Here is a 27,050-nt window from a genome sequence, read left to right on the forward strand (position 1 = left end):
TTCAACATCAAGAGTTCGATCATACCATGCTTCTCGTTGTCACGGGCTTTCAATATAAAATAGTAGTCCATATATACATACATCGACTAAAGACGAATCAGGTTAAGGTAGAAAGGAAAATATTCTATTACAATGATTTTCAGTTGAAAGATAATACTATACTCTCAGCAGTGACGCGATGCATGAATCGGCATTATATAATTCATTTGTGTATGAAGAGTTTTAAAGACAAGCAAGAAATCGCTTGAATACCTGGACGGATCACCTCACAATACCTCTAGCAATAACTTCTTTAGCCATGCTAATGATAATATTAGGGAAGACCGATTTAAATAAATGTATTACATAAAAGAGTTCATGAACAAATTAGTTTTTTGAAACAATTTTACATGGAACACCGCTAGTTAATTATGATTTTAAACTTGGAGAGAACCCATTAAAGTAATCGATCTAAACTAATATATATATTTACGTGTTTCATAAACTTAGTTAAACAAAACAGTTAAAAACGACAGACCTTAGTTATTTAAAAAAAAACAGATATAAAATCGCCCGACTATCCATGTTTTCCGATTCTTTAACTTTTTTTTTTTAGATTTAACATTGTTTCCTTTCAAGTGAAGTTTAAAAGTTTGTTAATAGGAAGGACAACCATTTCTGGTATAATTTTATTTATTTTTATGATCCGGAAAACTGTGTAATATTTTGTCATTACCTTGTTGGATAAAACAATCGTACGCTGAACAAGTCATTTGGACACTGTATTACGACTAAGTTCTTCTTCTTCTTCTTCTTCTTCTGCTTCTTCTTCTTCTTTTTCTTCTTCTTCTTCTGTTCCCTTTACGGATTAGCTTAACAAGGTTAACGTATTTACATAAAAGTTATTCCAAAGTTAAAATGTTGAAAAGAAATTCTCCACCGGAACATTGCACATGCACAAACATTTATTCACAGGAATGTACATATTATATATTATACAAATCACTCATACGGTCGCCAAGATGTGGATAAAATATTAAAGTCATATGAAACTTCAAATTTAAAAAAAAAAGTTTAATATGTTTTATATGTTTTATATAAAAAGGGAACGTGAACTTTTTAAAAAAGAAAATCTTTTATATTATAAAAAAAAAGTTTAATATGTTGAATGTTTGGCTTCCAAGACACCAATTTGCCGACTTTTTTCCGTATGCAGTGACCTTAACTACGCGACCTCTCGTTATAACTTCGGCCACCGCACAGCGCAAGTGCGAGGGGGGGGGGGGGGAAACCCGTGATGAAAGAATGTAAACACACGTGCTCTTGAAGGTAAATAGAAATAATATATTCTAAAAGAACAAATTTAATACAACAAATCATTTAACAACTGTTAAGGAATAGTTTGATTAACAAATGGGAACACATGAAAAGTATAAAAACAAATGTCATGGCTCTTTCAATTCAATTATCTGTCACGCTTTCCATGTGCTTTGTTGTTATTGTTTATCCATGTCACGATCCGGTAAACTTCGGCAACAAACTCGAAACTTAATTAGCTTGCGACCAACAACAACTGAATGAAATATAATTGGTCGAAAATAACCTATAGATGTGTAATAATTATTAAGTTTAGTATATATGCATGCATTGGTTCAATAATTTTGTTATATTAAAATTTCTAGAAACTTGTTTCATATGACTTTAAAAGCAATGTCTCGCTAAATAAAATATGTTTGGCACTATTGAGGATACTAGATAGAAGTTAGGAGTTAAAAGCCATCATTCGCAAATATATGTAAAGTAAGTCTTAAGTAACTGCATTACGCTTATGTTATTGTTGGATGATTGTTAGCTATGTTTGACATCTCCGTTTTCAAAGCAACGATCTATTTTTGTGGAATAAAAATTAGTCACACTCAGATTTAAAAAAAGTCTAGCTATTCACAAGTTACTATGCAGAGGCTTTTAGTTATTGTAAATAAGAAGTATGCACGCAGATATTAATGCAGCAGTTAGTTCAGCATACTGTTCACAGTAAAATTAGACGACTGCTAATTTTACTATTGATGTATTCATTAATAATATATACCGCATAGTCAGACACATGGTGGTAAATATTGTAATTGGAGTCTTAATAGGGAGCTGTGAAACCCAGGGGAACATTATATCACTGTGGATATTCTCTTTTTGTGAATTTCATTTTAGTATATTCAGGACATGTTTTCAATCTTTCCAAGAACTTCTAGGTTGTTCGGTATGATTAATAAATTTGCAAAATCATGACAGTCTACTATTAGCGTACATATATATGGCATCACGGTTACTGAAGTGAGTTGTCCATTTTGTATGAGACATAATATACCAAGATAGTTTTTGATAGGAGTATATAATGCTTTCCTGATATTCATATACATTGGAATAGTTGTTTACACATGACATAGATCTTCCTTTTAGGTTCTACAATTTGGACAAGTCGGGTCTACTTCTGCCTGGATAAATCAGTGTCTATGAGCTTGTTATAAATATGTTCCTGTTAACATGCTGCTTTTTGTAATTGCCTTTCTGATGTTTGAGACAGACGACGAAACCAGCCCAAACAGGATGCGTGGCATTATTTCTAAGTTTGAGATTGATAAATTTCGTAGATATGATTTTTTTTCACATTCTAATCGTAGTTTGCTAATCGATTATTGCTGATTTTGTTATCCGTTTACTCTTTATTTTTGTATACTTCTTTACGATTTTTTTAAGAAAGAAAGGTAGATGGTACATCTTTAGAATTTTGCTTTTTTGGCAAAGAAGCTTGTTGATATACCAGACATATATTGATGCATAGCTATGGATCTTGTAGTTTCATTGTTGCTGTTGAGAACACCAAATAAGAGGCTAAGTTGTCGTTTGTGAATTTCGGCATTTAGTGGAAGATCTCCAAGAAGTCGGTATACCGATGCACACGCTGTTCATTTAAGAAGTGACTGTATTTACCTTAGAATATCGAGGTGGAAGCTGGATTGTTGCATAATTTCTTTGGAGTTCACATGTAGTTTTTCAAGTCTGTATATCAGTGTTAGTAGGACGTATGCTTGGTAGATCCTATATGATAATTTTGGGTTTAAACCAGTTGAGCCATGTACACCCGTCCTTATTGGAGGATTTGGTGTTCTTCTTGCTAAACTGGTGCAGGCATCTACATTTATTCTGGTTTCATCGTTTGTTGATCTTGTAAGTCCTAGATGAGTCGTACGATCAGAATAAGTTGAATCATTGTTCACATATTGAAAGCTTCGATATCTTCAGGATTTTGATGGGTTTTTCCTGTTTTTACTATAGCATTACTCTTTTGCGTATGTTTAGCATTTCTTGCAGTTCATCTCTGTTCAAGGATAGAAGTACGATGTCATCAGCGCATCTAACATAGTTGTTGCCTATATGAGTGCATAAATTTCGTTTATGCAGTTTGAGAAGCAGGCCTTATATAAGTGAGTAGATAAGAAACTTCCTTGACGCACGCCTTCGAGTAAATCAAAGCTAGTACCAATTTCTCCTTTCCATTTTACAGTTGAGGTTGCACCGTTGTATAGCTCCTCAATAATGTTTAACATATTCAGATTAAATTCGTAATGACATACCCTGTCCATCAATATTTCGTGACTTACAACGTCAAATGCCTCTGATTGTCAAGTGTTGTGACAAAGATGGTTTGCCTTCCTTAGATCTATGAGCATGCCTCAGAAAGTATGAGGCTGCCACGTTTGGAGACAAAAACAAAATGTAATGAATATTGTCCCGATTTCATAAGGTTGACCTTGTCCAAAATGATATATTCAAATACTTTTCCGATAACTGATTGAACTGTTATACCACGGTAGTTTTCTACTGCATAAAATGGTGGTACTTTCTTAGTCTAAACATTGAAAGTACTTTTTCCTCTACTAGGATTTGATTGCAATTATTTTATGATTTGTGGATGTCTTCCCTTGTTATGGTAACTTCTGAGATGGTTGAAGCTTTTGCGATTTCTTTTGTGATTTTACATCCTTTTTTTACAGTTCAGAAAATTTTCGTTGTTGACATTTACGTTGTCTTTTGGTTTGGCGAAATCTTTAAAGTATGTTGCTAGTTATTCACATTGTTTATTTTTGGATACAGCTTAAGTTGGTAAAATATTTGGTCATTAGGATTTTCTTCAAGTTTTTTGAATGAATTGTTCTTTTTTATTGCAGTTTCTTTTCACTGTCGTTTTCTGAGATTTCTTTTAGTTCCCTTATTTTTTAAAGAGATATTGGTTATCTCGTGGTCTTCCTGTATCAATCCAGAGCCAGTGTTCAGGTTATCAGTTATCAGGACAAGCTTTTATATTTGGTCCAGTTAGCTTACGAATTCTTGAAGGTACTTCTAGTTTAATAGCTTTATGCAGAATTCCGACACACTTTAGCTTATCATCAGTGGTTGTTTTATGGGATGGAAGGTACTGAAGATGTTTATCAATCTCATTTATGTGTATGTCTTTATCTTTTTTTTTCCATATTAGTTTATATGCTACTGCATTTATTTTTTTGATTTTCAGTCCTTGTTTATTTCTAGATACAGATTTGTACATGCTTCTACCGGTACATGGGGTGGGGTGTTTACTGGATCCTGACCGTATGTATTGGTTGATAGTTAAATGTCGTTATTGGACAGAATGTAGTTGATTTGAGAAGTAGCTTTTCCATCTGTATGAAAATATGAAGGTTTTGATTGGATATCTTGTGTTGACTTTAATTCATTTTCAGAAGTAAATCGTTTGAGTCGACTATCGTGCTTGTTGTTTCTTGGTGGTATAAATGACTCATTCAGATCTCCGTATAAGATTATATTGTGTGATTGATCATATTTGTTCTTGATGTGAAAGATGATGTATAGGCATTCCTTGTATTCAACCATAGAGTGTGTTGCATTCGTTGGCATGTTGGCATGTTGGCACATATAAGGCAGGTTGATTTAGGTACAGTCATTATCTCTACTGCTATACTTTTCTCATTCCCGTCGTCACTTTTTGAAATAACTGTGTCGACTTTTTATGACCAGGTTATTGCTATACCTGCTCTCCCTCTTGGTACTTGAAAGTTAGCTATTGGTTCATTACATTCGGATTCCGTCCAAAATCCTTATAACATGTATAATGTCAATTATGCATCCATTTTTTTGAAGTTCATAAGACCATAACCAGTGTTATCTAGTTCTTTACTTAAAACTGAAAGATAGACCGAAATAAATTCTCTTTACGCCTTCTATGTTGTAGGTAATTATACGTAATCTCTGTCGTGACTGTTGAGTGTTTCTGTTGCCATGCCTATTCTGAGTATGTCTGATGGTTTGTTCTTGAGGCTTTAAATTTCTAAAAAAGAAGTTGTTTGATTCAGTCTTCCTTCACCATTTTCACCTTGGATGTTTCCTGTCATTTGCTTGCTTGAATTTTCCTCCGGATGAAGCATTTGAGCAGATTCCTCAATATTTTCACTCAGCACATTAACTACTTCTGATTGTACAATTGAAGTAGACTTTTCAATGTTCTCAATTATCACAGGAGTTACTTTTGATTGCATTATCTCTGTTGTGGGCTGTATAATTGGTAAGTGGTGAGTTCTTACCGTATTTTTACGCTTCGTTGTGTTTTTTCCATCTGCTCATGTGTTTCTTGGCTCTTGAGCTATGTTATAAAACCAAGTTAAATCCATCATTTTCTACATAAGGACATGCCTTTACCAAGTCAGGAATCTGACAGTTGTTTTCCATTCGTTTGATATATTTGAGCTTTTGACTTTGTCATTTGATAAGGGACTTTCCGATTTGAATTTTCCTTGGAGTTCGGTGTTTTTGTTATTTTACTTTTTACTTGTTGATTCGCCAGTATACAATACATGTGGATTAATCTCTTGATTTTTTTTCCTAATATATTATTGCTTGATGTGTTTGTATTGATATGTTGAGTCAGCCATGTTTGGTTGTTGTTTCTCACTTGCTGACTTTGATATGATCTTTGTAGATTGGCTTGATGGTAGGTATGGTATGTGCACATTTGCATTCCTGTTTTGAGACTGATATGGTGCTTGAGTTGTTCTTAAATGATTTCCTTGGGTGACCATGAGTATTTTGGTGTAAATAATGACTGTAGAGCTGGATACAAGTTGACATATCCTTGACTAGGATGGTGTGCAACTTTTGTGACTTTTTTGAAAATGAAATTGGTTGAATAAGCCTGGTTGCATAGCTGGTTGAGTAGTTTGATTATTATACATTGGATTTTGATAATATATTTGTGATTGTCTATGTATATATGGAGCTGGTTGTGTTACCATATTGATTGTTACAGGTGGCAATTTGGTTTCTTATTGAAAGGGTATGTTGCAATTGCATGGCGATTTGTGTTGTCAAGGCAAAAGTGATACACATAAGTCATTTGTTGCTATAAAGCACGAATCTTGTTGAAGAGGTGCTGCTATTGACATTGATATTGGCATCCATTATTATTTTGTTGACTGTTATATTTTTGAGCATAACTATGATAAGACTGTTGATCCTTATTTCTTATCTGTTGGTTTGCTAATTGTATGTTACCTTCTAATAGTGCCAGTAAATTTATTGTCTGGTCGCGGTCTTTAAGTCTGTTTTCGAGTTCATATATATACTAGTATACATATTTGATTTCCTCAATGTCTTTAGATTTTCTTTGTTGTTGGACTTGAATCTGGTTTGAACTACTTTGGTTGTTGGTCTTTTTTCTCCTTTAAAATTAGTCTTTGTTCTTGAGCTATGTTATAAAACCAAGTTAAATCCATCATTTTCTACATAAGGACATGCCTGTACCAAGTCAGGAATCTGACAGTTGTTTTCCATTCGTTTGATGTATTTGAGCTTTTGACTTTGCCATTTGATAAGGGACTTTCCGATTTTAATTTTCCTTGGAGTTCGGTTTTTTTGTTATTTTACTTTTTACTTGTTGATTCGCCAGTATACAATACATGTGGATTAATCTCTTGATTTTTTTCCCTAATATATTATTGCTTGATGTGTTTGTATTGATATGTTGAGTCAGCCATGTTTGGTTGATGTTTCTCACTTGCTGACTTTGATATGATCTTTGTAGATTGGCTTGATGGTAGGTATGATATGTGCACATTTGCATTCCTGTTTTGAGACTGATATGGTGCTTGAGTTATTCTTAAATGATTTCCTTGGGTGACCATGAGTATTTTTGTGTAAATAATGACTGTAGAGCTAGATACAAGTTGACATATCCTTGACTAGGATGGTGTGCAACGTTTGTGACTTTTTTAAAAATGAAATTGGTTAAATGGGCCTGGTTGCATAGCTGGTTGAGTAGTTTGATTATTATACATTGGATTTTGATGATATATTTGTGATTGTCTATGTATATATGGAGCTGGTTGTGTTACCATATTGATTGTTACAGATGGGAATTTGGTTTCTTATTGAAAGGGTATGTTGCAATTGCATGGCGATTTGTGTTGTCAAGGCAAAAGTGATACACATAAGTCATTTGTTGCTAAAAAGCACGAATCTTGTTGAAGAGGTGCTGCTATTGACATTGATATTGGCATCCATTATTGTTTTGTTGACTGTTATATTTTTGAGCACAACTATGATAAGACTGTTGATCCTTATTTCTTATCTGTTGGTTTGCTAATTGTATGTTACCTTCTAATAGTGCCAGTAAGTTTATTGTCTGGTCGCGGTCTTTAAGTCTGTTGATTTCCTCAATGTCTTTAGATTTTCTTTGTTGTTGGATTTGAATCTTGTTTGAACTACTTTGGGTGTTTGGTCTTTTTTCTCCTTTAAACTTAGTCTTTGTTCTGGTCTTATTGTGGTTTTGTTTTGCGCAAATACATGTATTGAGCTCGAGGTTCTTAGCACATTTTTGTCATTTGATTGCCGTTCTTCGGTTACCACGATGCTACTGTGGGTTGTAACATTCTTGGTATAATGTTGTATTCTTTCCAAATCTTATTAGTAATTAACTCTAGTATGATTGGTGAGATGTTTTCTGCAAATGTGTCTGCTTTGACACCATTGACAAGGGTTCTAGATGTTGTGTTATAACAATTCAATCTATAGTTGTGCTGATTGTCGATTGAACCATCTCTCTTTTCGTTGTATATCCTAAATCTTGTATCAACTATGGTTAAGAATTTGTGCAAGCCATTTTCAATGTATATCCTAAATCTTGTATCAACTATGGTTAAGAATTTGTGCAAGCTATTTTCAATGGCTATTGCATACTCATCTTGAAGTTGTAGTTTTCAAAATATTCATGTAGGGAGTCTTTAATCAATTCATATGCAGCAGTACTGAAGCTTATGCAGAAATTTGTTTTTGTTTTCATTTCATATCAAAATTAAAAAATAAGGAGATGTGGTATGATTGCCAATGAGACAAATATCCATCAAAGTTCAAATGAAGTGGATGTAAACAATATTATAGGCAACCGTACGGCCTATAATTGTATGTTTGGTGCGTTACACCATTCTCTTTTTGTCTATGGCCTTCTGTTTATTAAATGCATAGTTTTCAGACTTTTGAATTAGATATATGTTTGACTTTGACCTATTGCTTCTACGTAGAGTTGAAGTAGGGGCTCTACATTGAATATTAGTAGGCAGAGCAAGCCATACACAGTGTTTTTGGTAATCTTTTTCTGTCTTTTTCAACCTATTGCCTATATTAGGCTGAATCCGAAAACTTTTTTCCTCTCCGGAATGCGGCGCAAACATAGGGCTACGTAAGGACTTATTGAAACCTCCATGGAGTCAGTAGTTCATTCAGCTTGAACACTTCAATTACTCATTTATTATAACAGTTCTCACATAAATATGTAACAGTTACCCCAAAATTTTGATTTATTAGCCTCAAAGTTAAGATTTTAAAAAATGAGAGGTATGAATAGACCAAGTGGACCCTTTAAAGAAGTCAAAGAGGTACATTTGTCGTGTTTATCATCTTAGAGTCATCTTTTGTATCATATTCAAATGTTTTTGTGAAGATGACATGAATATTTGATAATTTATTGGTGAATGTATTGTTCCACACTATACTCTATCATGATGCAGCGTGATTTGGAATTTTCAAAGACATTGTGCCCAAATCTCAGTAGATGTTGTCTTACATTATACTAAATTTCTATTGAACTAGTGACTGATTATGACAAAACTTGGGAGTATCGCTTGACATAACCAGTATTTTAAAAAATAAAATCAAATTTAGTGTATTCAATAAAATTGTTTTATTTACCAAATCATAGTACATCACATCCGGTTTCATACGAAAAAGGGTCGGAAAAAATAGTTCCTTGAATTTGACAATTGTAGGAAATTAATCCTGCATTTCATCACAGAAAAAAAATTCACAGTCTCAAACATTTTCTTTGGTGTTTGAAAACACCTTTCTTTTTGTATTTGGTGTTTCTATAAAATAATTTGGAAAACTGAGTTGACATGGTTACTTAAGCTTGTAAATGTAAAAAAAAGATTGAACATTTGTTTAGTTTATTTCCGGTGATGGTTATTATCTTATATGCAATGAAATGTTATGTACTGTAGTACTGGAAAGGATATAACTTTACTCATGCCTAGTACAGCATAGTTTTTAGAAAAAAAATCAATTAAACAAAGACGTTTACGGGAAGACAATGGTTGAATTACTCTCTGAATTATATGGGGCGTGTCTAATTAGTCATGCCCGATAGAGCTATACCAGGTCATTAAGTTCAAGGCAAATTAACTAAACAAAAGAGATCCTTTAGAAATGAAATCGAGCAGGTGTCTTAGATATTTATCGTAGGACTTTGCCCCCAGCAGAGCTATAGAAAAACAGTACAATAACTGGTGTTACACGGACACGTTTTATAAATAGAGTCACTCGTGCATTCAGTGAGTTTATAGGCACTTTATCGTACACTATATGACCTTAGAATATAGCAAAGTGCTCTCGACCAATGAAATTATAGGATTTGATGCTTCTTAATTGTGAAGAAAGAATGTAAATCATGTTCTTAGTACATGTAGTAAGGGATTATTCTATTGTTTAGGCCTATTTACAGTTCAAAACAAAGAGTTTCTATAAATGAGTTACAACTGCCCCAACGCAAATTTATCAGCTTGAAAGGATTTGTGATTGAAACTGACTAATAAAACTTTAATTTTGAAACAAAAAAAAAACCAAAAAAAGTATTTAGCTAATAATATAATAGTGTGCTTGCCAAAACTCAGATTTATGGATCTGCAGTTGGTAAAAAAAGTAATTTCCAATATTCTACAGAATAAAAAAAAGTATTTTCATTTAACTTTTGAATATATTTAAATCTTTTAAAGGCATTTCATTCGAACATTTCCCTGACATAATGAAGTAGAATTTGATTTAAAGAGCTAGACTAAAATGTTGGCTGTGAAATTAAATTAAGCTTTAACTCAAATTTCGAATTTATTGATTTGAACTGTAAACAAGCATTCTGAGAGTATTGCATGGCAATACATAGTCCCCTACCGGTTAAAAATGCATTTCACTGGAACAAAATGCTAACTTGATCTATAAGTTGTCATGGTGTAAACTATATAACAAATATCAAGTCAATATCTTCAAGCATGACGAAAAAAAGTGTGGTAAACTGATTATTTAAGTGAATTTTCAAAGTCCAAGGACCATAACTCTGCACAAAAATCAACAGACCGGAACAAAATTCGAACTTGATTTGTAACTTGTCATGATAAAACAATATACCAAATATCAGATCAATATCTTCAACCACGAAGAAAAAAGTGTGGAAAACTGATTTACCGGACTGACGGATGGACAGACAGACAGACAGACGGACAGACAGACAGAGTGCAAACATAAAGTCCCATTCGACTTCGTCGGTAGGGGACTAATAAACAAAAAGATAATACCTCACTAAAACATTACATGAATAACATTCATACTCACAATCACGAAACTTATACAATTCCCACAATTTCAAATTTGTACTGTCGTGTCATTTAGTGTCTAAAACACAATGAATTATATGTTCCAAAATCTTATAAAGTCCTTACATCACTCAAACTAATTCATAAATGATATACATGCATTTCTCATAAACATTGCCATAACAATGACACTAATTCTTGAATACCACCAATCAAGAGAAAATTTGAGCCTTGAGCACAATATTCTAAGTTTGTAAGAGAATGACAATCCCTTTCATCATGATTAGTACTCGCTAACGCTCGTACTTATTCATGAAGAAAGGGATTATCATTCTCTTACATATACTAATTACCTTGTTTTATAAATATAATTTATATGAAAAGTGTCCAACCTTTATGAATGTTTGGTCCTTTAATGCCATTTAACTACCTACTTCTGAGGAAGAATTTGTCGAATGACAGTACAATTATTTCCCAATAAATTGAATATAATTTATACTTAGTATAGTGATATCATTCTTAAATATTTGAAACAATCCCTTTTTGTGTCATATATAAATTAAGCTGATATTGTCATTATCTTGTCTTACATGATAAGATGTGGTATGATTGTCAATGAGACAACTTTTACCCATAGACCAAATGAAGCGCCAACATGACAAATGTAAAACAATTCAAAATAAAAAAGACCTAACATATGTGTTTTTTTCAACCATTTTCCAAAATGTTAAATATGGTATTGTCACAGTGTGTCTATGAATTTTCTTAAAACGTGTTTGTATCGATGAATTTTTGTTGAAACATCATTTACAGCTTTGAAATTAGAATAAATATTATACAGTTATAATAAATAATAAGATTATATCAAACCTGGACATTTAAAATATTTGATTTTTTCAACCCTTTACACAAAACTTTAGTATTCTCCATTTCAAACTAAAAGACAAATTTAAAGAATTGATCCTGCTCTGTGTCCTAAAATGTATGGCTTATGTAAATGAAAATGTTTTGTTCTAGGGACTGATAAACCGTTCTTTGTAAAAAAAAAAAAAAAAAACAGTCTGATTCAAACATAAAATTCTCTAATAACGTTTTTTTTCTTCGTTCGGATAAAAATGCTTTTATACAAACAATCGGCTTCCCATGAAAACTGTGCTCCTTTTCTTGCAAACTTGGTTCATTTATTGATATGATTCCGATTTTATACATGAGCTTCTAGGAAAGAATATATAGATAGAAGCTAGCATTATCCTTTAACTTCACGTTCCTTTGTACAGATGATGTCCTTTCAATGAATAATTCAAAGTTTAGTATCTATTATAAATACAATAATACTATCGAACTTGAAATAAAGTATATACCATATACAGTTAATATAAAAATGAAAAGATTTAGTATGATAGCCAATGAGACAACTCTCCACAAGAGACATAATGAAACAGAATGTAACAACTATAAGTCACCTTACGGCCTTCAACAATGAGTAAAACTCAGCAAAGGCCCCGAAATGACATATGTAAAACAATTAAAACGAAAAAACTAGCAGCCTGATTTAGGTACAAAATAATGAACAAAAAATGACAAATATGATATACAACAACACATGACAACCAGTGAATAACCGGCTCTTGATTGCGGACGGGCACATACAGAATGTGGCAGGGGTAAACATATTAGCGGGAGCCCAACCCTCCACCTAAATTAGGACAGTGGTGTAACAGTACAACATATAAATAAACTATAAAAATCTGTTGAAAAGGGTTTTACTCATCAGATCGATACAAAGCACAAAGTCAATTAACAAAAACACAGAGTGGACGTGGCAGGGTACGTATACAGTAAAAAGACACTAATTACAGATATGACAGTACTCGCAGTTACTGCCAGCTAGTTCAAAGACAATAACAACTAATAAAAAAAAATCATGCATCTAAGACTAAGTCTGCCTTTTATCTTTGATATATTGCTGTCACTGCAGTGGCACAACCATTGTCAAAACAGAGGCGGTGTTTCTAGTTCCGATTCAGTATTAAAAAAAATAAAAAAATAATTACAGAATTTATAGTTTTAAAACCATTGGATCGATGTCTCTGCTGGTAGATATTTTATCCCCAACGACATCATCCGCCCAGTCAGTAGCATTTTATGTATTAATTTATCAATCAGAATACTGGCGTGGACGTCGCCCTGTATAAAAAATTCCGAAACAGACGTCACCATGAACACGGTGACGCCTGACATGGCAGATGTCATTCATCACCAGACTTGACAAATACCTCGAATTTAACACATCCAGATCATGATACCAATAACGTTTGCAATAATCTTCGTACGCGGCAGTATTCAGTTCTTTTACAAGACATTTGGACTTCAATGATTCTGAACAACACTCTCATTTCTAAATGTAATACCAAATTCTGCAAAACCGGTAAAATTTGCTCAATTTACTAGTCATTTAACTAACAAAACTTGCTTTATCAAAAGTACAGTGATCTGAATTGTAAATCAACAAATCTCGTCTACGGATAAGAATTTAAACTTTGCAGGTTGGTATATATCGGTGAAACGAACGGAAGGCTTAAGAAACGTATGTGCGGCCAAAGATCAATCATAAACAATAATGCAAGCAAAATTGTTTACCAGCATTTTAATCAGTACTGATCATTCAATCCTTTCTATGCAAGTTCGCCTCATCGAAAAAAAAACATTCCACAGGACTCACAGTCCTCATCTTGCAACACCTCTCCGTAGACAAAAGGAAGACCACTGGATTCGAGAATCGGGAGCTGTGATACCATATTTTGCAATGACAAAATTCATGGTAATGTTGTGTTTTGTTTATTGTTTGTCTTTTAGTCTTTTTCGTTTTTTTTACCATTTCAGTTTATTTTCGACTTATGAATTTTAATGTCCCTTCGGTATCTTTCGCCTCTTCAAATTTTAAGAGATCACTTATTCAGTATATTTTGACTTTTGATACGGTTCCTCTTATTTCTTAGTCAGTGTAGGTATCGTGTTGGTATAAGTATCTATGTAGGTTACTTACGGAAAAGTCTATTTAGCCATTAGCATTGTTAACTCATTTATCTGACGTCAGTACTGTAGATAACTTGTTTAGAATCCATTATCAACTAGATTTAACTTATATTCTAAATTTTGAATTTTAACTACGAACTGTTTACCTCACAAAAACTTACAGCACATTCGGGGATCGATTTGCGATCTTTTTAGTAAATAATCACAAGTCTTAGATCCGTGCATGATACCACTGGATTAAGATCGTATATACTATAACATATAATGTATACTCTTAAAGCGGTTTATTGATGAGTTTTCTAGATATATATGCACACAAATTATATCGCTCTCTCATTAACAATGAGCTTCTATCATTTATATTCAATATTTTTTATAGCTACATATATCGTTTTTTCATTCTATTGTTTTTATTTTTGAGCTTTTTTTTTTATTGAGGTTGGTATTGTTAACCCATGAAATAACATTCAACATTCGACATATTAAATCAAACATCAATACAATACAATTTAACTATGAAATAAAGCGGCATAATTATAAAGCATACAAAAATATAGAACGACAAAACTGTAACTAAAAGAAAAAAAATGAATCAAAAACTTTCTTTGAAAGAACAAAGACTTTTATTCTGGATGTCAGGATTGAACATGATTTAATGTTCGATTTCGTTTTGGCATTTGTTAATTCGAACCGTTGTACGATGACAGCTATTGCATCATAGTTACAAAACTGTAAAATTTACATCCTTTATACCAAGAGGTTTATCACGTTTAACGAACAAGGAATTTCGTATTTCTTTTCAATCATAGCAAACGTTTACCTTTGTTTAAGATTGATAATATATGCTATCAGTCAAATTTTCTCTGTTTGATCATTAGTGGTCCGAATACACATAACGTCAACATTGAACGGACTTTATGTTAAATAAAGGTTTATATAACAGCAAAAATCGTAAAACTACTTTTTTGAAAGTTAAAAGGAAATAAATATCAACATTATATATAAATGAAATATATAATACTCTTTGTGATTAAAACAATATGTTGGTCCAGAAAAAAACAACAACAGATAAACAATAATACAACTGTCATTAGCATCGTAGGTATAAAGTTCGAACTCTGTATCCTTAATATTTACCGTTCTGACTTTCATGACCAACGACAATACCATCACGGATATCTAAAGAAAAAAAAAGATATATTGATGCTACAGTACAATGGAATTCTGTATGATCAAGAAACCTCTTTTTACAAATTGGAATTCCAATATCTACTAGAAGAAATCGGAATTCTGATTTATGGTTTTATCGAAATCCAGTACAAATCAGGATTCCAATATTCACTAGTACATAAAGTAGACATTAGAAGATATTCAGATTTGTACAAGGAAGATTCTGGATTGCACTAAATTTCTAGTTGGATCCAGGATATTACTCAAACAATAGTCAATATAGTCAGTATGATACTTGATTCTACAAGAATTTTTTACTAAGGATATTTTACTGATGCGCTTGATAAAAAGAAAAACTTAACAAACGATAAGATAATGCCACTTTCAATACTTTAAGGAAAATACATAAATTTCTTGAAACTGTTTTATTTATATTAAAAATTTGTAACATTTTGTTTATGGTATTTTGATAAGGAAATAATTTTGAATTTACAACAAAAACAGAGTTCAGTGAAACAGATGTTTGTAAATTATCAAGATCGTCTTTTGAATATAAATTTTGAGACATAATTGAAATGTAATGGAATATGATACAGTTTTGATCCATCTAGAGTTTGTGAAGAAAATTTGGATACAAGCTTTTTTTCACCTAGTCAATTCAAATATGTTATAAAAAAAACCTCCACGTGCTACTTATTGAGATAAATGGATTTCGAAATTTTAGACATGTACTCATAATTTCGGTTTCTCGGACATTTCTATCGTTTAGAACAGATATACCTAACTATTTTGTTTCAAAAAATAAACACAACATGCACAAGTGCATTTTTGTAAAAAAAAAACATTTGGAACATCTTTTTTGCATAAGTGTGCTCTAAATTTGTGTAACAATTCTTTGGAAATAATTCATTTTTTTTTTTATTAATCTCGATTTATCAAATAAGCAAAAACCATCATCATGTCCTTCAAAAACTGATTGTTGAAGCTGTACGATAACCGGTAGTTATTTAAATTTGCTTTATTTGGATTTTTTTGATAATTATCTCATTGGCTGTCACATCACATCTCCTTATTTTAAAATGAATCCTCCTCCTCATCATCTTATTGGGTGTCGTAGTAGTCGTTTACCTTCCCGTACAATAAATAGGACGTAAACATTTTGAGAAATCAAAATATAATCAATAATGATATTCTTGGGGCAGCTTTAATCACATTTTCAATGTAAACCTAAACATACTTTAATCAAAGTGAAAGCATAAACACTGTTTGTTAACTTGAAACTGATCTAGGCTGAACTTTGTAAATACAGCTGATTCGCAAACGACGCCTCTTTTTGAGAGATACCTAATATTCAAAGATATTTTGTTTTGTTTACCTACTGGTTTCTTGATATGATCTCCATCTTTCATCTCATAGAGACACAACATGGGAAAATTTAAAAACAGTATACATACTGTTGGATAGCCGACAAACTGAATTCTCAGGAAAACTCAAAGTAAAGGGAAGAGTAGTTCAAACTCTTAGAAGTTCGAGGTCAATAAACGTCAAAAAGAAAACACCGCACAACGCTATGTTTTGACCTTTGCAAAAATAGTAGTGCATATGAACTTTTTATCCCTGGATTTTTTACGAAACTTCATAGTAAAAGTGGCACAGTTTTAGCCTTAAATGACTTCTTATCGGAAATTACATTGTGTAATTAATACAAACAGAAGTGCAACCTCCAGCAAACTGTCCCCAACCATAACATTATATAACCTAATCTTCGAGGACTATTGCGATTTAGCAGCTGCGTAAATTTTAAAGTTTGTATTTCGATCGCTATAATTTGAGGCAGAAGTGCTTATGTCAATTATTTCAAATGAATTGCATTTTTTTCTCAAATCTTTTGATATTGGAGGAATTTTGCTTGTACTCCTTGAAATTTCTTTCATTTCCTTATAAGTTAATACAGAGATTATAGCATCGGTACATCATCTATTTCTTGTTTGATTGCCGTTATACAACCTGCAATATTAATATTGTGGATTGGTAACTGCGTTTTTGTTTTTATGACAGATTTCAGGCGATTTGTCTTTCTTTAATAATTTAGGAAGAAACATATCTTGCTCATCCTTAATTATTTGGTTCTCATCATCAAATGAGAAAGGTAATGTTATTCTTTGTTGACATTGATGAACCGTCACAGGAGCGTCATAACTGTGCGATATTTGCTTCCAGCTTTCTTTCAGAGGTTGATATGGATTTAAGTATCCATCGTTTATCATTAGCGTACTAGAATCAGACGAATCGTCCGTGTCCTTGCGTTGGACATGTGCTACAGCATACTGGTGAGTTTTCTCTTTCCAATCTTCATCAACTGTATGATAAGGATGAAGATAACTTGTAGTGTCTTCATCTCTTTGAGACTGATCAGAACGGCTGTTTTGATCCGATTCATGGAAAGATAAATAGCTGTTATTTACGCTTTTGACGGAAACAGACGTGCTGTTGCTTTTGTCTTCTGAATGAATAGGATGCAGATAGCATGTGTTGTCAGTATTTTTTTGTAACTCATCATCAATAATTCTATCATTGATATGCACCATATTTATATTTAAATTTTCTACAATCATATTTTCGTCAATTTCGTCGTATATACTAAGGTTGGAATTGATCAAAGAATGTCTTCTATTTGAATGTGTGTTCTGCATGGTATTAGACATATCAAACTTTATCTTAGTCTTCTGTCTGTATTTAAAAACTAAATAAGACAGTCCTAATATTACTAGGATGCAGGCAGCAACCACTGAATATATAACTATTTCCCTGTCTAATAGCCCTGAAAACATAACATATATTAATGAATTCAAAAGTTAAACATCCAAATTACCAGTATGATACGGAAATATATATAGTTTTCAAAAAAACAAAAAACTTTACAATAACAATGACGGTACAAATCAGATGCATATTTCTGCAATAAATATCTCCTCGGTGATGCTCGAGACAAAATTATTTGAAAATCCAAAACCTAATACAAACGTCGAAGAGCTGTTGCAACGGAAAAGGTCAAAAGTAAAGCAAAACCCGGAATAGAAATCAAAGCTTTGCATGGGAAAGATGTATTCATTAACTTCATAATTATTACCGAACTTTATAACCAATAGGTCGATTCCATTGTTGGTGGAGGTTTCCTACCAGAGGGTATCACTAGTAAAAAGTACTTCTGAATTGTCATTTACATAGACATATATATAAATCAACTGCTGACAAAACTAGCTCGAAAAACTAAGGTTTTTCTTCCACATGAATAGATTGCCTTATCTGTGTCTGGCAAAACCTTTTGGAATTTTGAGTTCTCACTCCTCTTCAACTTCGTTCCATTTCTATTTTTTTAATTTTTCGAGCGTCTTTTGTAGACGCTTGTGATGCTCGAGACATTGCTTAAAAGCTTGATCACTATGATGAATTTTTTTTTATAAACACTGCTAGTACATAAGTTTCGGCTACTTGGCTTTTGAGTTACAAACGTCTGAATATTTTTTTAAAAGAACATGGTTTGCTACATATATAAATAAAAGTATTCAAATTACGATTGCATTACAATTACATTATTATTGAACGTATTGAATAGTTTTTTTTTGTAGTCAAATATTTTGGAATATATATCACTTTCATAAATTTGAAACAATTTTACCTCAAATTTGAATAATATGTTTCATTTTCAGAAATTTACTAAAGAGTACAGAAAATATTGACCAACATAATTGAATAATTCATATAAGCTAGTAAAATAACACGGCATTTCTATTCGGACAGCCTCACGTAGATAAGAAGTATATGAGGCTACTCTACGACATAGACTGAGTGGTTATTTAAATCCTGAATCTGTCAAGTCAGACCCAGCTCCTTTATTTAATGAAAATGAAGAAGCAGATCTTGTTAATTATTTGAAGCTCATGGCTATGGTGGGATATGGTTACAGCAGGTCTGAAGTTATGGATATGACTTAATACATTTTTCATAACAACCAGCATGTTTACCTATTATTTTATATTAAAGATGTAGCATGTGTAGCGTGCTTAGAGATAGTTCTAGTTAGAACATATGTCAGAGATAAAGAATGTCTAGCTTGCTTACAAATTCTATTTTTATCATAAATTAACATTTTGTATACACGGTGCGTTATTGAAAAGAACAAAATGTTCAAAATAATGTTTTTTTTTAGATACAAACCATAGTTATTGTTTCTTGTCGTAGTTGGGTTTGTAATTCTTAGTTCTTCAACAGTTTCGAGTAGTGTGGTTCTTTTTTGTGTTACATTTTCTACAACAACAAAAACATTGATATATTAAGGTTTTTTTACAAGGTCTTTGCAAAGCCAGTCTCAAATTTTAAAATCTTAGGAATTGACTGCACATTGCCAAAAACAAAAACCTATTAAATGTAGTACAAATATGAGGAAAGAAAAAAATTGTCAATTATTTTCCAATCGGTCACTTAGCTAGTCGTTGTTAATCACTTTATGTTTAAGGTCCTGTGATGTCCCTGTGAAGCACGATTAGTCAAAACGATAATTTAGCTGTGAATCCAATTTCCTGGGTTTCCATTAACAAACACCGGCTTTGTGTTTCATACATATATTTTATCTGATATATACTTTCATTGATGTTCTTTTTATGTGTCTTACTCAGAGAAAAGAAGTAAGTATACTCAGACTCATAATCATACCCCCTCCAGTTTCCCCCTTCGTTTGAAATTTCAAAAATATAAAAATTCATCATCTTCCTGACTTGCTTTAGTTAATGCATAAAATGAATTGTCAAACAAAAGGGAGAACACAATTATTTGAATAGTCTTTCATATGATCAATTCTGACGTTCGATATTTTTTTGTTATTTTACTGTTTTCGAAGATAGGCAATATTTATCCAGATAATTATAATAAGAAAATGCATCCTGTAGCAAATATATGTTTTTTTCAGGCTAAGGCAAATACCTAAGCTAAAAATAAACCGGGTTTTCGGTCCTTCTATTTTATCAATGACTACTGTAAAATAACCATCTCAAGCAAGGTGTTTTAGAACACAATGAAGTGTTTAATATGCATATGACAGAGGATACGACATCAGTAAGTGAGAAGTAAAACCGGATGTTTGATAAAAGCGCAGATATCATACTTTATAATTTTGCCTAATAACTCATAAATATTCAAATGATCATCATTAATGTTTACTTCAAATTTAGATTACTGATCTATAATACCACGGGGATATTATATTCAATGAAAGACGAACGAGGTATATTTGAAACAAACATCATTTAAATCACACTAAATATGATTAAAAATATGTTTTTCAACTTGTTTTGGATTTGGTCCCGAAAACAATAAAATAATAACAAATTACCATTAAATACTTGAGGGGGAGGGGATTATTTGGGTTGAGGTACTTATATCTATCTGTATATATTAAGAGGACTCGAACCAATTATCAATTTTGACACAAAAAGCTTCATTTATTTGGGCTTACCACGATAAATGTATTATGTAAACACATCCTTATTACCTTTTTAAGAATATGTAATTTTAAAATTTTTAATTTTAACTGATCAAATACATGGCTAAAATAAGTATCAAATATTTATGACTTTCTTAAACCAGATTGAAACTTTCACTCAAAAAATTGAAATATTTCTTGTAAGGAACTCCGCAACTAATACATGTACTAGGATCCATGATTATCATTGTGATAACTGAACATATTATTAATTCATAGTATTAGACACGTTTTGTTTAATATGTCTAACAATCTTTGAAATTGTCTACTTTTACCTGTGCTCCAAATAGTCGTGAATGTGGATGCTGAGCGTATAATGGTGGATGCATTAACACATCCTAAAACATGATGACACCTGGTAAAAGAAAACAAATGCATCTTTAATACTATAACTATATATGTATCACATCTTCTTAAGTCAAGTCAGCAATCAATTTGATAATAGTCGGACAACAATACTAATAAGTTAGCACTTGCTATTGTACAATTGGAAATTTAAGGCCTTCTTCTCATCACCGTTTTATATGACAAAACCTTTCGGATTCTTGGTCCTCAATGCTCTTCAAGATCGTACTATATTTGGCCTTTTTCACTTTTTGATCAACCATAAAGAAGTATGGAAACCAACTGTCATATTTTTGACTTGGTACAGGGCATTTTCCGACCAAAATGGTGGATTAAACCTGATTTTATTGCTAGCTCTCTCCCACTTGTTGACAAAATTGAGTGCGCAGCCCATCAGACGTAGAAGGTTAATGTGACCAATAATTGGGATCCAGTAGCCAAAACTGTGTAAACATACATCTCAGACGTTAATAAAAAAAGGTTGTTATATAGTAAATTTGACGAAGATACCAACAAACGAGTGTTTGTAGAAGAAAATAAATTTGACAAAGATGCCAACAAAAACGTTTTTGTAGTTGATAGTACATGTAGTATAAAGTTCACACTGGCTCGGTAAAGTACACATTAAGTAAAATATAAATACAAACTGAGGGTGAACAAACTGAAAATAACACTGTAAATGCCTCTTCCGTCATAATCGCACCTCTGAACCCACTAGCACCAGGAATGCATTAATACCGAGTCACATGACCGAAAGATACAGTACAAAATAAAATAAAAGGAAAAATGTAAGATAAGTAAAATATAACACAACTTAAGCACCTAGAATCTTTAACTCAAGACCATATTGTATAATTTGTGAACCAGACACTGAACATTTATCTATAGATATTAGGTCTTGGTACTATCCGATGAACTTTATGAACAGGAATAAAACGTATATTTAAATTGACCTGTAGATGTTTGCTTTTGCCTTTGTTAGTTTGCTTTTTGTTGATCTAAGACATTATTACCCTTACTCTTATTTTTAGAAAAAACTTTATATCTTATATCTTATTATAAAAGATTTTCCTCGTTGTATTATGAAAATACAGAAATGATAAATTTACTAGTGAGGGTTTAACAGAAAAATACGCCTTTATCACCATGAGACTTCTTTATTATATATTAAGGTAGCAATTTATGCTTCATTTCATTCTAGGTTCATCACATAAAACTGTTGTTAAAACCAATATATCTTTAAGAAACTAAGTAAACACAATCCTGGAACTAAATGTTAGTTACTGACTTGTAAAAAATATACTGTTAAAAACAAAAGACAAACAAAAAGTTAAAATACATTTAATAATTTAAATATATAATTTATATACCTTTGATCAAAATAACAGGTACACGTCAAAAGACATTGATCGCCGTATGTATTCAACCTACAAGGAACACACACACCGTCTTCCACTTTGTTTCCAATAGAGCATGCTGTCAAACGATAACAGTCGAATAATTATTAAAATTAAGAGTTTGGTTTAATCATCATTGTTAAATGAAGCTGACGTATTTGCGAACGTGTAAAATAATCAAAAACCTTTTTTTCTAATTATATTAAAGTACTCACAAATACAAGATATAAATTTCGTCGCCGCCTTTAGTTCCATTTTGTGCAAATGCATTGATAGTGGAAAAGAAAGCCAGAAATTGTGACCAATTGGAATAAACACTAATATGTTAGACACATGTTATACTGATTGTATTTAATAAGTACTTAATTGTTGCTAAAAGAAAATTCTCAACTTCATAAACAGATCCCAGCTAGGATCGAAAAACATTTGTTTCCTTAAACTTATCTTTTTTTTTTTGTTTCGAAAGTATTTGCAACTAATCCCGTAGTAGGATAAACTGGAGCTTTCCAAAGGATACTGCATATAGACATGAACAATTACATTATTTGTCTAATTTCTAAACTTTCAATTCTAGGGATAACATTTATATAAGTGCAGTTTAGAGACAGTTATGTAAAGAGACCAAAATGGTAATTTTTATAATTTTGAACTTTACAACGTAATATCACTTATATCCCTGTTGATAGCAGAGAATTGAAATACTTGGTTTTTAATGGAGAACTACTGACTACTGTCGGAATGATGTTAGATATGTTTAATGTAAAATATTAACATGATACATACCAACGCAGATACCATTATGTAGCCTATGGTTAAAGCAACATGAAAGATTTCTGAAAAATATAACGTTTATAATATAAAGAAAGTACACATATTTTATAAATATACAAATTTCAAAGAATATTGATCAAATATCTACTAAATTCTAGTATGGTCGTTAGTATACTGACTTTTTTCTACTAGGTGTTAGTATAGACAAAAATTCGACCTTAACGGTTTCATAATGTTGATCCACCGGTTGTTAGTATATTTATCCAATATCCAACCGTTTCTAAGATGGCTCAATTTCTATAACTTGTATAAAAGATGCGAAAGATACCAAAAGGATAGTCAAACTCATAAGTCGAAAACAATCTGACAACGCCATGGCATAAAAACGACAAAAAGAAAAGCAACAGAACAGAGAACACACAATTGAGAAGACTGAGCATTACGAACCCAACTTAAACAAGGGGTTGTCTCAGGTACTCCAGAAGGGTAAGTATATTGTATAAATTGTTCGCCATGTCGTTGTCAGATTATCTCGACTTTTGAGTTTTAAACGTCCCTTTTGATATCTGGTGCCACTTTTGTGGAGTACTTTTATCTAATATGCTCCTTTTGTCAGCGGTAATCATCTTTCTGACCTCAGTGCTACCTATACAGTGATTTTATTAATTGTAGATATTCTATATGGAATCGATCCAATAATAGTTATCAAAACAAGATATTATACAACGTATTGGCGGACGGCAATTGTGTACATACTGAAATAGATAAATATACTTTATTTCTTAAAAGTGTAAATTAATGTGATCCACAAAAGAAAAGGATTTGCATAAGATGAATATACTTATATATATTTATCTAACATTTATCTTGGTAATCTCAAGGTATACAACGTTTCGGGTCTACCATACAAACTTTTTTCTTGGCTCTGATTAATAAGTGACATCACAATGAAATAGAATGGTACCGTAGAACATCAACACTTCTATTCAGAACGTTGTTATAAGTTCCATCAGTTAATATACAATTATATCTTATTTTTAAAGCGAAAAAAATGCATTTCTAGATACCACATTTTAAAGAAAATGGATTTATGACAATCTATCTTAACAATGCGGTACTGACAAAAATCAACTGCTCTCTAAGAAGAGTCGTCATCCGACAACTGCTCTCTAAGAAGAGTCGTCATCCGACAACTGCTCTCTAAGAAGAGTCGTCATCCGACGACTGCTTCCTCAACATGTCAAAGCCTGTAAACTGCAATCGAATTGTTGTTTATGTTTACAGTACGTTACGCACAGCACCTCATGAAATATATTAATCTTACCTTTTTTGTTTTAGATCAAACTTATCAGTGGCGCTCGAAAAAATAATATTAGAAAGCCTAATTAAACATGAAGCTAACGAGCATTTCATGGCAAAGGGTCTGAAGAATTGTGCTAAATACGGTTAAGAACATTTTTGTTTTGGGGTCAGAAAAATCTTAGCAGTCAAAAAAAGATTAAAAAAGGTATTATAAGTTTGTGTCAACATAAAGTTCTAACTGATACACCGGGAATAACATCGGGAACCAGCATTGGCATCGATCGAATTGTTGTAGAATTCTAACATAAATAATCGGCTTATAATGTGTTAATCCATGCGCGAGTTTCGTCTACATAAAACTAATAAATTGTTCTCGGTTACTACATATTAGAGGTCCACATCGAACTTGAAGTTGAATTGCAATGCAAGCTTAAAATTCTGAAAAACCTTGCAAAATACGGCTAAGGTCATCAATTTCAGCTGAATCAATAAAAGGCCTTCGAAAAATTAAAAATTTACGACAGTGATCCTAAAATACCAATCCCATGTCAGAACTAAATGCTCTCCAGTGATAATGTAAACATATTCTTTTATCAAAAAGTACGTACTTTATTTTGCCTGTTATATTATTTCCCATTTTTTCAATCCGAGGCCTTATATTAGTAAATTGAGGTATTGGTTTGGCTCATTGTAAAAGGTCGTATAAAAAACTTTACATTGTACATTTTTTAAACTTTTTTATCGACCAGTTTTCTCATTGGTATTCATACCACATCTTCTTTTTTTCATATTGCATTGTAAAAACATTAGATCAATCTATCGCTCTAAGAATCATGTTATTCTATGTAATTTCTAGGTCATTATAAAAAGTAATTGATGTTTGCAATAATCTTTAAAATTAAACAAAATATACAAACAAGTTCTAAAGTAAACCCATATAATGCATCGGAAAAACAATTGAAAATAACTTTGATATATAGTTGGTTTTGCTAAGTTCAGAAAAAATGTATTCAACGTTATTTCTAGGCCATTACAAAAAGCTAAAAAAATCAAGTTGGGACGTAAGTATTTGATGTTTGAAATCATCTATACATTTGAGAAGAAATACAAAATAGTTCTTCAATAAACCCATGTAATGGATCACGAAATGGCGGTCGCCTGGTTATTGAAAGACGAAAGCTGTGAAACTCTAGACTCTTCATGAATGCAAAAACGTACATATTTTGTGGTTGCTTGTCCAAATAATGCAGTCTATAGTTCACTGCATGTCTTTATAAAATTAAGAAGATGCGATATAATTGCCAATGACACAACACTCCACCAGGGACCAAATGACACAGATATTATCAACTATAGGTCACCGTACGGCATTTAACAATGAGCAAAACCCATACCGCATAGTCAGATTTAAAAGGCTCCGAAATGACAAATGTAAAACAATCCAAACGAGAAAACTAACGGGGGACTTATATAAAAAAAAACAATGAACGAAATACAAATATGGTATACAGATTCAAACGACAACCACTAAATTACAGGCTCCTGAATTGGGACATGCACTTACAAAACTTTGTATAGATGTGCTCGGTGGCTATAGAACACAAAGGTTTGACAAACTTATTTCCATAAACAAAACCAATTGCATTACATATAATTTGTTCATTAGAATAAAATGACAATAACAACGGTAAAAATGTCCAATAAATACCTTGCACTGATACAAATTAAAAGAATGGTAAAACTCATCAAGGATTCCATAATAGAAGTATGGTTCAACTAATATATTATTATTACATACCCGTTATCATCAGCACAGACACCCTCATCATTAATTTTTAAGGTCATTATGATGCTACCCATGTTATACAATATAATACAGAAAGTAATACATTTTAACATTTTGAATTTACACTATGTCCAGTTTATCAGGAAATATTTGATTTCATATCAAATTTTATATTTGAAAAAAAAACCGGATAGAATACAGGATGATGTTTAATTCGATGAGGAAGTTTTGTATAGTGGACCGATACATAACATTGTTCAATACATACGTTGTTTTATTTATTCCAGGGCCATTCTACCAAATAAAAGAAATATGTCAACAGTTTGTAAACATATAAAAAGAAAATAAAAATAACATCAAATTGTATAGCAAATATCATGTGCTGGTCATATTATGTATCAAAATGTATATGTTACTTACAGTTCTTTGAAATCATTAATTTAGTTAGTTCATTAGTATCGATTTATTCATTAGAAGTAAACAAATAGAGTCTCTTTATCGCATTCTTCATGAACCGTTAATACGCTGGAATGCGATTGACAAGTATTAGCTTCGACCATTTGATAACACGTGTAATGATCAATATTTTTTCTTCAAATGAACATGAAATACATCAAAGATATTTTAAATGAAGATACCCACGAATTGTGAAGTTTCGGTTCTATATTTAAAAAACAAATTGTGGATAATAGAAACTATATATTCGACTGTTCGCGAGTTTAAGTATCGATACCAATACACTTCAAACAAAATAATACTAAAAA

At 31.9% G+C, this 27,050-nt stretch overlaps 1 protein-coding gene and 1 long non-coding RNA gene across 2 annotated transcripts in view; one reads left to right on the top strand and one right to left on the bottom strand.

Annotated features, from left to right (window-relative positions):
* Positions 1-27,050, top strand: part of LOC127710652 (septin-2-like) — a 635,810-nt gene that overhangs the window by 530,280 nt on the left and 78,480 nt on the right. The gene's annotated exons all lie outside the window — the stretch shown is intronic.
* LOC127710666 (uncharacterized) lies at positions 16,690-22,496 on the bottom strand. The gene is made up of 4 exons (XR_007986260.1): positions 22,401-22,496; positions 20,961-21,040; positions 19,365-19,454; positions 16,690-17,967 (listed from the first exon to the last, which is right to left on the bottom strand). It is a non-coding gene; the product is annotated as an uncharacterized LOC127710666 (long non-coding RNA).

Source organism: Mytilus californianus, unplaced genomic scaffold (genome assembly GCF_021869535.1).
Source record: "Mytilus californianus isolate M0D057914Y unplaced genomic scaffold, xbMytCali1.0.p SCAF_8, whole genome shotgun sequence".
Classification (NCBI taxonomy): domain Eukaryota; kingdom Metazoa; phylum Mollusca; class Bivalvia; order Mytilida; family Mytilidae; genus Mytilus; species Mytilus californianus.